Source organism: Diabrotica undecimpunctata, chromosome 3 (genome assembly GCF_040954645.1).
Source record: "Diabrotica undecimpunctata isolate CICGRU chromosome 3, icDiaUnde3, whole genome shotgun sequence".
NCBI classification, from domain to species: domain Eukaryota; kingdom Metazoa; phylum Arthropoda; class Insecta; order Coleoptera; family Chrysomelidae; genus Diabrotica; species Diabrotica undecimpunctata.
Genome location: NC_092805.1, coordinates 100,424,322 through 100,437,507, shown reverse-complemented (window position 1 = coordinate 100,437,507; position 13,186 = coordinate 100,424,322). Strand labels below are relative to the sequence as shown.

The 13,186-nt window shown below is 32.3% G+C and overlaps 1 long non-coding RNA gene across 1 annotated transcript in view; it reads left to right on the top strand.

The window, feature by feature from the left end:
- The window catches only part of LOC140435913 (uncharacterized), a 250,071-nt gene extending 245,657 nt beyond the window's left edge, over window positions 1-4,414 (top strand). The window contains exon 3 of the long non-coding RNA XR_011950234.1: window positions 4,190-4,414. This is a non-coding gene — a long non-coding RNA (uncharacterized lncRNA). The remainder of the gene's footprint in view (window positions 1-4,189) is intronic.
- Window positions 4,415-13,186: the final 8,772 nt, after the last annotated feature.

The following is a 13,186-nucleotide window of genomic DNA, read 5'->3' as shown; positions in this document are numbered from 1 at the left end:
GCCATCACACTGTTAAACACCATTTTATGGGACCAATCCATCAGCAAAGAAAATAAAAAGAGGATATATGAGACTATAGTAAAAAGTATCACTTTATACAGCTGTGAGGTATGGCCACTGAAAGAAAGAACACTGTCAACGCTGAAAGCGACGGAAATGGATTTTTGGAGAAGAGCCGCAGGAAGATCTAGAAGAGAAAGGATTACCAACGAACGCATTAGAGAAATAATGGGAATCAAACGAACAATCACAGATGACCTAACAACAAAACAACTTATCTGGTTCGGACACTTACAAAGAATGGACGAACAACGAATGCCAAAAGAAATACTAAAGTGGCAACCAGAAGGAAAGAGAAAACGAGGTAGACCGAGAAAAAGTTGGAGCGAAGGAATAAATAAAGAACTGAGAGAGAGGGCCATAGAAGAAGATCTATGGAACAACCGGTCTAAGTGGCGATTGGAAGTCGGAAAACGGCGGAGAACGTTATAAACCGACAAGTAGTAGTAGTAGTAGTTAGATAAATGTACTTATATGTATTGTAGTTATTTTAAAAAGCAAAAATATTCACAGTCGTGATATGAAAATGATTTCTTATCTATATTGGAATCAAACTGCCATGGTAAGAGTTTAGAATCCGAACACCCGAGATATTAAAATACAGAAAGGAGTGCGTCAGGGTTGAGTGCTGTCGACACTACTCTTCGTGAAGTGGTATTTAAAGAAGCGCTCTCAGATTCGATAGAAGGTATATCTACCAATGGCGAAATTTTCAATAACTTGCATTTTGCAGACGATACAGTAATAATGACGGATAATAACAATAATTTACAAAACGTGATGTAACGCCTTAATAACTGCTGTCATTAATACGGACTCAGGATGACTTTAAAGAAAAATAAATGCATGATCATGACTTAATTAGCAGATGTAAACTTCCAGTTGATTTTAGAAGATATTATAATTGAGAGTGTGGATACCAACAAATACTTAGGAACATAAATAACATCAAATGAAGACCAAGCCAAAGAAATTAAGACACGTATTGAAATAGCACGTGCATCATTCGTTAAACTTCAAAAGTTTCTTTGTTGTCAGGATATAAGATTAGGACTAATCATGAGGATATTTAGGCGTTACTTATTTACTTCTCTTTTTTATGGATTGGAAGAATGGACAATAAAATGAGTGCATCTGAATAAGTTGGCCGCCTTTGAATTTTGGTGTTACAGAAGAATTCTACGAATATCATGGACTCAAAGAATGCCAAACTCAGAAGTTACTAGAAGAATAGGAAATGAATCTATAATATTGTTGACTATCAAAAGAAGAAAACTTTGATACTAAGGACATGCGATGAGAAGGCCAAAATACTCATTTTTGCAAGTTAGAATGCAAGGCAAAATTCAAGGAAAGCGAAATATTGGAAGACAAAGAATATCGTAGCTTAAGAACTTGAGGGAGTGGTTTAAATGTTCAGAGCTGCAGTCAATAGGGTATGATGATTTCCAACCTTCAATAGAAGATGGAACTTGAAGAAGAAAAAAGTAAATGAAACAATGCGACTGGCTAACAGAGACGAGATAATAATGACCATTGGTGACTTTCATGTCGAAATTGGTCGTGACGCTGAAGGAAACATAGGATCATACATTTTGGGTACCAGTAACAGTAGTGGAGAAATATTTGTACAATTCTGCGTATAGAACAACCTGTTAATAGCCAACACCTTTAAACAACATCATATAAGACCATATACTTAGAAATCTCCTGCAGACAGTAAAGATAGAATTTTTAGGAATCAAATAAACTTCATTTTGTTCGATGTCAACTTTAAGAAGTACATAAAATTTACGAGAACATACCCTAGAGCTGACATTCATAGCGATCACAATCCAGTTATAATGGATTTTAGACTAAAAAGATTTTTGAAAGTTATAAGAGAAAAAGTAAAAAGAAAAATAAACATCTTATAACTAAAGAACCCTGAAAGAAAAAAACAAATAGGTATTAAGGTTAAGAAGGAAATAGAAACAATAAAGAACTTGGTACAGGTAGACGTTTAAGTTGCATGGACTGCTCTAAAAACGAAAATAATTAAGGTACAAGAAGAAGACATCGAATTCACGAAAAACAACAGAAAACAAGAATGATAACGCAAGAAATCATGGACCTCATCAAGACGAAAACATAAAACAAACCCAATAAAATACAAAAGAATTAATAAAATCATTAGAAAAATGTGCAGAGAAGCTAAAGAAAACTGGACGTCAACAAAATGCCTAGAAATCGAACACCTTATAAATATGGGACAGAAAAAATGGCAGTTAGACACAGAAAGGGACATGAAAAAATATTAAAAAAGAATAATAGCGAAATAATTATAGGTACAGAAGACAAACTTGAGAGATGGAAAAAGTACATTCAGACATTTTTGACGATAGACTCTGTTCTTCACCATCATCAGCTTATCTAATAAATGAAAAGGGTCCAGTAATAACCAAAAGCGAAGTTATTTATGCAGTTAAAGCCAAAAAAACGGTAAATCCACCGGTACAGATAATATCAATGTCGAAGTACTTAAATTAATTGCTCACAAGGAAAGTAAACCTTGATAACAGCATTATTCACTAAGATATATGACACAGGTAAAATACCAACAGACTGGCTAAAATCAACATTCGTAACAATAACAAAAAAATCCAATTGCTCACAATGCGATATTTATCGAATATTAAGCTTAATATCACATGTCTAAAACTTTTCTCAGAACCATCTTTACACGAATTTATAAGAAGTATGACTTCTAGATGAGTGATACTCAATTCGGATTTCGAAACTGATTAGAAACACGAGAAGATCTTTGTATGTACTAACAAAACGATGTAGAGACACGAATGTATGTGTATATGAATGTTTTATTGATTATCGGAAAGCATTTGATTGTGATAACTATTAAAAGATAATCGAAATTCTGAGAATAGCTGGAATTTACGAACAAGTCCTGCGAATTATCTCAGAACTATATTGGCACCAACCGGCAACAATTGAAAAAGAGCACACAGCATTCGAAGATATACGAATCCGACGAGGAATGTGACAGGGTTGCAACTTAATAATTGCGAATCAAGATTAACGGAATCAGCATAGGCAACATCAGCTACACGGATGACAATGTCCTAATAGCAAACAACGCACGAGAACTACAAAATATGATAAATGCGGTTGTTCGTTAGAGCGAAATGTTCGGATTACAACTAAATGTTTTCAAAACTAAAATTCTAGTATTTTCAAAGACATAAAGAAATTTAAATTTGTATGCCAACTGACAGGTAATAGACTAGATAATTTGTATAATTAATCCTATCAAGAATCGAACAAGCGATTTCTTCCAATATTACTTTGGAGCTTAGAATCCGAATGATCACATTCCATTTTTTGTCTTGCTGTATGGCTGTGAAAGTTGAACAATGGACTCTGACACAGAAAAAAGAATATATGCTTATGAGATGTATATACACAGACGAATGTTAAGAATTTTATGGAACAAAACATGGTAGATTGTCCAAATTGATAAATTTAAATGCATAGGCTCTTGGATATATAATATTTTTATTTTTTTGTTTATGAACTCTATTATTTTCTTCTTCATTGTATTGATCAAAATCATCTACTAATTATCGTATCTCTTTCTATATATTCTTTTTTTCCAAATTGATAAATTGTTTTCTATTTTCTTATTATAGTAGTCGACTTAGTCATTATAAAAACAGTACTTTTCAGTGTAATTATCTCTTTTTTTTAAGTATTTTGTTCTAAATATTAATTTTTTATGAGTTACTTTGGAATTATTTAATTAAATTGGATTTAACTTTTGTGTTAACATACATTAAGGTTTTTTATAAAAAAAAACAACATTGTAATATGTTCTTATTTATTTAATTGACACTGGCACGTAATCTGTGTATTTTAACGAGTACACCCGATATACACTACATCACAGTAATTAATAATTATGACTAACAGTGCACAATTGATGAGAATTTTTAATAAATCTCTACTCACGCAAACCAAACCAGAAAAAGCATTCGTTCAACACGAGCACGAGACCTTTACACGCCCCCGTTCACTCGAAAAGGCACCTATATACTATTTACCAACAATCCGTTTTTTTTCTATCCCCAATTAGGAGACTGACAGCGAAGAGGACAAATGTTCATTCCACGTCGCCGACGTTCTCGATAATAAGCTGCAGAAAAGGACAAAGGACACGATTTTCGGAAGGATCGGCGGGGCTGCCAACGACTGGCACGCCATCTTCCGGCGGCAAAATGCAGGCTGAGCAAGGGTCCATTGCCGATCTGCAGAAACATCACAATAGATATCTCAGGAATCGAAGACACACGCTGGCGAATGTTCGGTGAGTAAATTTAATTTTATCTTCGTTTTTTCCTGCTTTTTGTTAATACAGATACATAGTACATGTGAATGTTTATATACTTTGAAAATTTATTGAACGAATTTTATATTGATTTATTTAATGATTACCTACTTAATATTCTTAATGTTTATTTTGATAAAACCTTCGTTTGATTGTGTTTACAGCTTAAGTGTACTAAAACTCACATATATAACAATAAATGTAATAAAGTCTAATAATTAAATCCATGCCGTGTAACTACGTTTTATTAATAATTCTGGAATACTTGAGAAAGAATACCATATTTTATTTGTTTCTACGTTTATTTCTCATTCTTGACATGTCACAGTGCGGATCATCATTATTAGCCGTTTTGCATCCACTGCTAAACATAGGCCTCCTGTAAATAATTCCGTTGCATCCGATTTTGAGCACCCTGAATCCAGTTGTGCTAAATGCGCTTGATGTCGTCTGTCCACCTAGTTGAAGGACGATTTGAAACTCTTTCTCTGAGGGATATATTCAACATTGACCTCTCCATTGCTCTCTGTGCCACTTGTATCTTATTGATTACTTTTTTTGGTAAGGGGTAATGTTCTGCTACATACGGTATAACTGGAAGTACACATTAATCAAAGACCTTTATTTTTAAGCACATGGGAAGATCTGATTTAAAGATTTTCCTCAGTTTTCCGTAAGCTGCCCATGTTAGTCCTATTCTCCTGTTTAACTCTGTTGTTTGATTGTCTCTTCCTAATTTAATCTCGTGGCCCAGATACTTATAGGTATAAACTTGTTCAATTTGCATGCTATTAGTTGAAAAGTTTTTAGCCAGTAAGGGTTGGTCATGTATTGTGTTTTGGAAAAGTTAATTTTAAGGCCAACTCGTGTACAAGAGCTCTAAAGGTCTTAAAGAAAATGACAAACATGATCTACTAGGTCTACACTAAGGACTTTATTGTCTACAAACCTTGAGTTGGTCAGAAACTCAAAGGAATACAAAACTTAATTGATTTTAGTGAGAGTAATAGTGGAGCAACCATTGAACTGCGCTCTACTACACTATCTCCCCGTTAAAAAAATTAACATAATTATTGGTTAACATATTAATTATCTAAATAACAAACCAAGTTATTAACTACAATATTAAGAAAAAATTAATCCTAAGTGAATCTCTCAATAGTTTTTTTATTTATTTACGCTGTAACCACAAGGGTTATCAGCGACCTAAAAAATATATTACAGGAAAAGTTAGAAAAAATTACAATAATTGATACAGTCCTGAGTCTTTAAGATAACATATTGTGTTTTTAATGTTCATGACTAATGCTTTCTTTATATTATTTGGGATAGTGTGCTTATTTCTTGCTGCTTCATATTTTTTGAGTTAGTATATGCTTCACGGAGAGTGTTACTTGACAATTTTCACACATTGTCGGTACAGTTCGCGTAAAGAGGTGTTTATGTGTAAAGTTACTGTGTCCTAGTCGTAAACGTGTTATTCTCACTTGGTCGTGTCTATTCGCTGTGGGTTGGAGCCACGGTTTCACTAATTGTTTGATTTCCTTGAGTTTATTTTGTGATGCTTATTTCTGACTTAAAGTCATCTGAAGAAACCTCATTAATAAGAATGGAGTCCTGGTGGAATGATGCTAAGTGGGCTAGTTCATCTGCTTCTTCATTTCCTTGTATACCTGAATGTGATGGAACAAACATGAAGTCAACAGTGATCTTATTAATATTTAAAATCTCTATTTCCGATTGGATATGTGAGGCAATTGTATTATTGGTATATGGTTTGATAGTGTGAAGTGAACTTAGTGAATCGGTTATTATGAGAGACGGGGACTGTTTCGACTCTTTTATGGTGATAAGTGCTTGTAATATTGCAAACAACTCTGCAATGTATGACGAAGGAATGGGATTGAATTTAAATTTTAAGGATGTATTGGGTGTGAGGATGGCTGCACAAACACCGTCTGATGATTTGGATGCATCAGTGTATATCTTATAGTTATTTTTATAAGTTTCCATTTATATTAAGAATGATTGTTTGATCAGGTCTGTTATAGTCTCACTTCTTTTATATATGCTAAGGTTAGTATTAATCTTGGTAATTGGTATTAACCAAGGTGGAGAAGTTAGGAAATGTGTTGGGAGAATTTCAGGAAATTCAAGATGTAGGTCGTGAAGGTTTCTAACTCTTTCGTAAAATGGTGTATCTAGTCTTGTTGTAGAGAAAGTGTCTTAAAATCGATCTGGGAACTTATTGCTATAAGTAGGGTGTTCTTTAGTATTAGCTATTTTAGAAGCATATAAGAGAGAAAGGTATTTGCATCGTAAACTTAGGGGTGGTTCTCCTGTTAAGCATTGTAAACTTTCAACTGGTGTCGTTCTAAACGCACCTGTAGCTATTCGTAGAGCTGTGTTTTGAACAGTTTTTAAGGTTTTTAATACTGATAGTTTGCTTGATGAATAAACTATCGCACCATAATTGAGTTTGGATCTAACTAAAGATTTATATACATGTAATAGTGTATTTTGATCTGCTTCCCAGTTTTTGCTAGAAATAGTTTTCATAAAATTTAATCCTGCTTGGCATAATGTTTTAAGTTCTTCTGTATGTTTTTTCCCAGGAGAGCTATTGGTCGAAAACCATACCTAAAAATCTGATATTATTTGTGAAACCGAGGGTTTGATTATATAGCTTCAGATGTGGAGTTAGAGTGTTATGTTTTCGTATGAATATAATACATTTAGTTTTTGTCGGTAAAAATTGTAATCCTATAGTCCTAGACCATGATTCTAACTGATTGATTGTTTGTTGTAAATGTTTTTGAATAGATGTAGAGTTTTTTCCTTTGACAAGTAAAACTAAGTCATCAGCGTATAATCTTCCTTTAACAATCGGTGAACATTGTTGAAGTATGTCGTTTATGGCTATTAGAAAAAGGGTTGAGCTTATAACTAATCCTTGTGGTACACCGTTCTCTTGAGCTTTTTTTTATCTGAGTTAACGTTTTCTGATCGAACTATGAAGCTGCGAGATTAAAGAAAATTTGAAATAAATTTTATCATATTGCCTCCGATATTTCAATTATGCAATTTTGATATGATATGAATCGCCAGACAGTATCATAAGCTTTATTAATATCAAAAAAATCGGTACTATCTTGCTTATTTGGAAATGCTTCATGTATTCCTGACCGTAAGTCTATTAGGTTACCTATAGTGGATCGATTTTGCCTAAATCCGCTTTGTTGTGGAATAAGGAGTTTTTGTTGTGCTAAATACCATCTCAGCCTTTTATTTACCATTTTCTCTAACACTTTATAAATAATATTGGTTAAAGATATTGGTCGATATGACTCAGGTGATGTCCGGGATTTCTCAGGCTTAAGATGTGGTAGTATTATTGCTTCGGACCAAGTTGATCGGAAAACCTGATTACTCCAGATAAAATTATAAAGGTGTAGTAATAAATTTTTTCCATTGTCTGGAAGATGTAGTAGAAATGCTAAGGGGATACCGGCTGGTCCCGGGCTTGAATCTTTGGAAGAGTTTAAGGCTTCAGCAAGTTCTATGAAGGAAAAAGGAACGTTAAGGTTGTGAATCTCATGTCCGTCGAATCCCAATATGTTTTTTTCTACGTTGTTTTTATGTATTTTAAAATTATCAGTGTAATATTTAAAAATTATCAGAATTTTACTAAGAATGTCAATTTTAGTACCCCAAAAGAGATACAAAAAATTTTGCAACTCCCACCACCGGGCTTGCCCTAAAACCGTCTCTCGTAAGAGGAGGAAACGGAAAAAATTCATCGATTTACCAAGAATCGGCACGAAAAAAATGTTTTAAATAAAAAATATAACTGATATAATTTATTTTGAACAAAAATATTTATAAGCACTTTTTGTGTAAACTGAACCGTTCTCTCAGAAATAACGCGTCAGTTACGCGCATGACGGTAAAAATTTGATATCTTTTGGTCACAGTGTCCTATCGACAAAAATAAACTTTTAATGGTAAAGGTAAATTGTACAATTTTTGTATTGTGTTGCAAATGAAGTCAGTTTCTATAAATCTGTTAAATAACTAAACGTTGCGCGATGTTTGCCATTTTTTACGATTCTAATGAGATCAATAAAATTTATTACTTTCATTGACCGCTTGCTGAGAAATTTCCATTGTTTGAGCCTAATCTTTAAAACCTATGACATCAAATTTCGATTTTAAGTTTTGGCAACAAATATGACGCAAACGATCGCAGATCACAAAAAATTCTTCCACGACGACCCTTTTGGGTAAAATTTGTAGCTGAAAGTTGTGTAGTTTCAAAAAATGTACTCGCGTAATCAAAAAAAAAAATAATTTTTAAATGTTTTAGATCGTTTGTAATGTGAAAGTTTAAATTCAGCGTTTTTAGGCATATTTAAACTGCCTCACATTTGTTGCCCAAACTCAAACCAGTGACCAGTCAATGGAAGTAATAAATTTGATCGATCTCACGAGAATTATATTATATATATTATTAATTATATATAAAATCACGCAACGTTTATTTATTTAATATCTTTATAGAAACTGTCTTCATTTGTGGCAAAATTCAAAAATTGCATACGCAAGCTGCACTCTTTGCCTTTAAAACGTGTTTTAACTTTGATCGATAGGATACTCTGATTAAAAGATATCCAATTTTTACCGTCGAGTTGATACAACATTTATTTAAACTTGATTTCGCTCGCGTAACTGATATTCAAAATCGCCGGTCGCTTTAAGCTTTTTTTCTGAGAGTTAATTTTATATTAAAATTGCTAATAAGCATTTTTGTTTAAAAGTATCTTCGCTACATTTTTTATTTGAAACATTTTTTTTACGGCATACAGATTGTTGGTAAATCGATTGTTTCCGTTTTCCCTCACTATAAGAAGTTTCAGGGAAAAGCGGATGTAGGAGTAATACATTTTTTTGTATATTTTTTGGGGTCCCAAAATTAACATTATCAGAAAAAGTCAACGTGTTCGTATTATTTTTAGAAATTCAGTGGCATTTTCGTCTTTGACGACTGGAATATTATAGAATTATCAGAACTGAATACAGAAATACAAATACAACAATACTTCATATACAAAATATTTTTAAATGTCTTCTCCATATCTTTTTACTAAAAAAATTCGTGTTCTAATTTCTTTATAATTATTCCCTTAATAAAAGTGAGTGTATTTACAATTTTATAATTTTTAAATAATATTTCATTTATTACTTTGTTAAAGGTTCCTTTGTTATATTTTTTGTTTGTTTGCGCATTTTTTACCTTTGGACGCACAAAGCTTTTGTTTTTGTTAGAATTTTCAGGGTTTCAATGATTACTAACATCTTCAGGTAAAAAAATAAAAATTTAGGACTTTCCCCTGTAATGCAATGTAAAGTTACTCTATAATCGAATAAAAATATACAGAGGGCAAAGTCTAAATTTTTATCAGAATTCGAAGATGATTTTTTGATTTCAACAATTTTTTGATTTCTTTTGACAACTTTATCAACATCGTCGAATTTCTGTTTAATGACACTTAGTTTTTCTATGATAATATATTCTATCAACAAATTTCGCTACCCCTCTCGGAGCGAGGATATCTAAAACGATTACTACTTACATTATGGAATATGAAAGTGTTAAAGACTGTCATTACTGTCTTATCCTTCAACATTATATATATATATATATATATATATATATATATATATATATATATATATATATATATATATATATATATATATATATATATATATATATATATATATATTAACGGATTTATTACGGCTGTCGCCGCTTCTCCGCCCCCAATTTCCATCTTTTTCTGTCATATGCAGTTGCCTCTTCTAAGTCTCTTGCCGCCATTGCTTCATCAATATCGTTGCGCCAACTTCTCCGTGGTCGTCCTCTCTTTCTTCTTTCAGGAGGGATCCTTCAACATTACCTTTATCAAAAAATATGTTGATGACATCATCTGGTCTGTGCCATCTGATAAAATTGATGAATTATTAAACACCTTTAAAAATTTTTAGATATTAAGACTAGTATTTTTATTTACCCTCTAAATCATATGAACTAAAAATGTTTCATAATCTTTTTGCGTTTTTAAGATTAATAATCTTAACAACTTTGGAGTCTGTTTATAATTAGCAGGTGCTCTTTCAAAAAAAAAAAAAAATATTAATTGTCTCACTAAGAATTCTTTTAATTTCAGTTTTGCCTTTAGAGATTTTAAAATAAATCGTTGAGTTTTTACTTTATCTAACAATGCGTGAAATAAATAAGAGTCCACTAAGAATTTTTCCATCTATACTCGTGGGATGATGGGTTTTGTCACCGCGACACTTTTATGACAGCGACTGTAAAGGTAGGAAGTGTGGGGTCTAGCCCAGAAGGGTTGTTTGATTTTTTTTGCCGCAGTTAAGTACGTGGTCCGTAAGAATATGAAAAATTAATATCTAAGTAAAGTACTACAAATATGTAAATACATATGCCTCATTTCGAGAGATCAAAAGCAGCTATGCAGAGAGAAAATAAAGTGTTGAAGTTTAATTTAAGTTAAAGTTTAGCGTTAGTGCTGACTGGAGGAAAGGAAGACAAGTTTCATGTAAGTTCTTTGAACTTTTAAAACTTCAAAATATTTGGAGATACAATGGTTGAATGTTTTCTATTTGGTGAACTAAGTAAATATACCTGATTTCTTATTTAAGGGATGCAAACAATATTAATAAAATTGATTGGTTTCAGAAACCTACTCATTCGGGGAGGTATTTAAACTACCATTTAAATCACACTCCAATAAAGTCAGCTTAGTGAAACAAAGGAAAAACAGAATAATCAAAGTATTCGATCCTTCATTTCATAACAAAAACCTTAAATTACTAAAAAATATATTTATCGCCAAGTTTTACACAAACACGTTAATAAATAAAATTTTGTTTAATACAGTCCATAATGCAGACTTATCACATGTGATTAACACTGTTGATCTCGATGACTCAAGCAATGGCAGCTATTCTGATACTCCAAGTTTAAATAGATTTTTCTCAATACTTTATATTAAAGATCCGGAGTTGACTAGGATACTGAATAATTTAGAAAACAATACTATTATAGTAATAATGTTAATTGTTTCAAAATCAATGTGACTTATAGGTCAGCTTTAATAATTAATAACATTTTTGCAAAAATTAAGGACAAACCGAAAAAGATCGGCTTAATAACAGTGTCTATAATATTCTCTATTCTTTATGTAATATCAATGTTTGCACATTGATCAAACATCTCAACTACACAAGTCTATGATCACTCTAGGTAAAAGTGATGTATGCCTTCAACCAAAACGATGAATTATTTTTTATTTAATGTTAACGGTGATATTAAGGAACTTCTTTTCCTTCTTTTTTTTTATGTAGACATAAGTTTATCTGTTTTGTGCCATATCAATGTGCCTCCAGTAAGTTGTCGTTTCATCATTCGGCTTATATGATCGTTCCATTCTACTCTTCTATTTCTTACCTAGTTCATGTTGTTTGGAAATAAATCACAATTTTAATTCAAAATTCTTTATACTTGAATGCTTTTATTTCGAATTTATTAAAGAATCAAAAATTCTTTGAATAAATTAATTTTATCTGTCTTACTTGTAATGACTATTTAGGCATACAATTGACATTTTAAAGAAGAAAAGTTCTTCTTTTTATTCTTTTTATGTATAATCCAGTCTGTTTTTCAATTTGCCTCTAGAGAGTTGTCGTTCCATCGTTTTGGTGATTGTCCTACCGATCGTCTTCCTATTGGAAAGCCGTCTCTGGTCTTTACTACTCGATTTTTTTCTAATTCGGTTTATATGATCGCTTCTTCTACTTTTCTATTTCTTACCCAGTAATTAATGTTTTTCACCTTGCATCTATGTCGTATATTTATACTTTTAGCTCTATTCCATAGTGTTTTATCATCACTGCTGCTTCTAACACCCTTTTTGTCCTCTCTGTATCAGGTCGTATTTCTGCCGCGTATGTCATTATTGGTCTGATGACTGTTTTGTCAATTCTGCCTTTCATTTCTTTCCCGATATTTTTCCACATTGTTTCATTCAGGCAGCCTGCGGCTTAGTTTGCTGTATTCACTTAATCTTCTACTTCACTTTCGAGCTTTCCATAGATAGAAATGTGATGCCTAGATATTTACCTCGTAAAAACTCTTCTAGAACACCTTGAATATATGGCCTATCCAAAATTCTCAAATCCGATATTCCTCTACGTCCCATTGTCAGCGCAGACAACTGCCTCACACAACCATTGGCAAAATACTTGGCTAAAACTTTACAAACTCTCGCTGAAAATGTTCCATCACTAGTTGAAAATTCTTTTTATTTCTCCTTAAACTTCTTAAATAATATACTTTCTCACGCTCAGACATTCTAGTAAGTTTCATGTCGTTTTACGTTTTACAAAGATTCCTATAGAGAAAACCCTAAACTTCTGAAAACTACATACAGTATCTAGCAAGATTACTGGTTTCTCATTAAATACTGCATAATCAACACACAAATAAATGATGTCCCAATGAGCTCCCTACTCTCTAATAATTGCCAAGATCGTTATGGAAGACTTCGAGACTCGAGCACTATCCACATAAATCACAAATCCACACCTTGGCTACGATATGTTTATGATACATTCATCATTTGGCCCCACGGTATGAATTCTTTCACGGATAGTAACAGA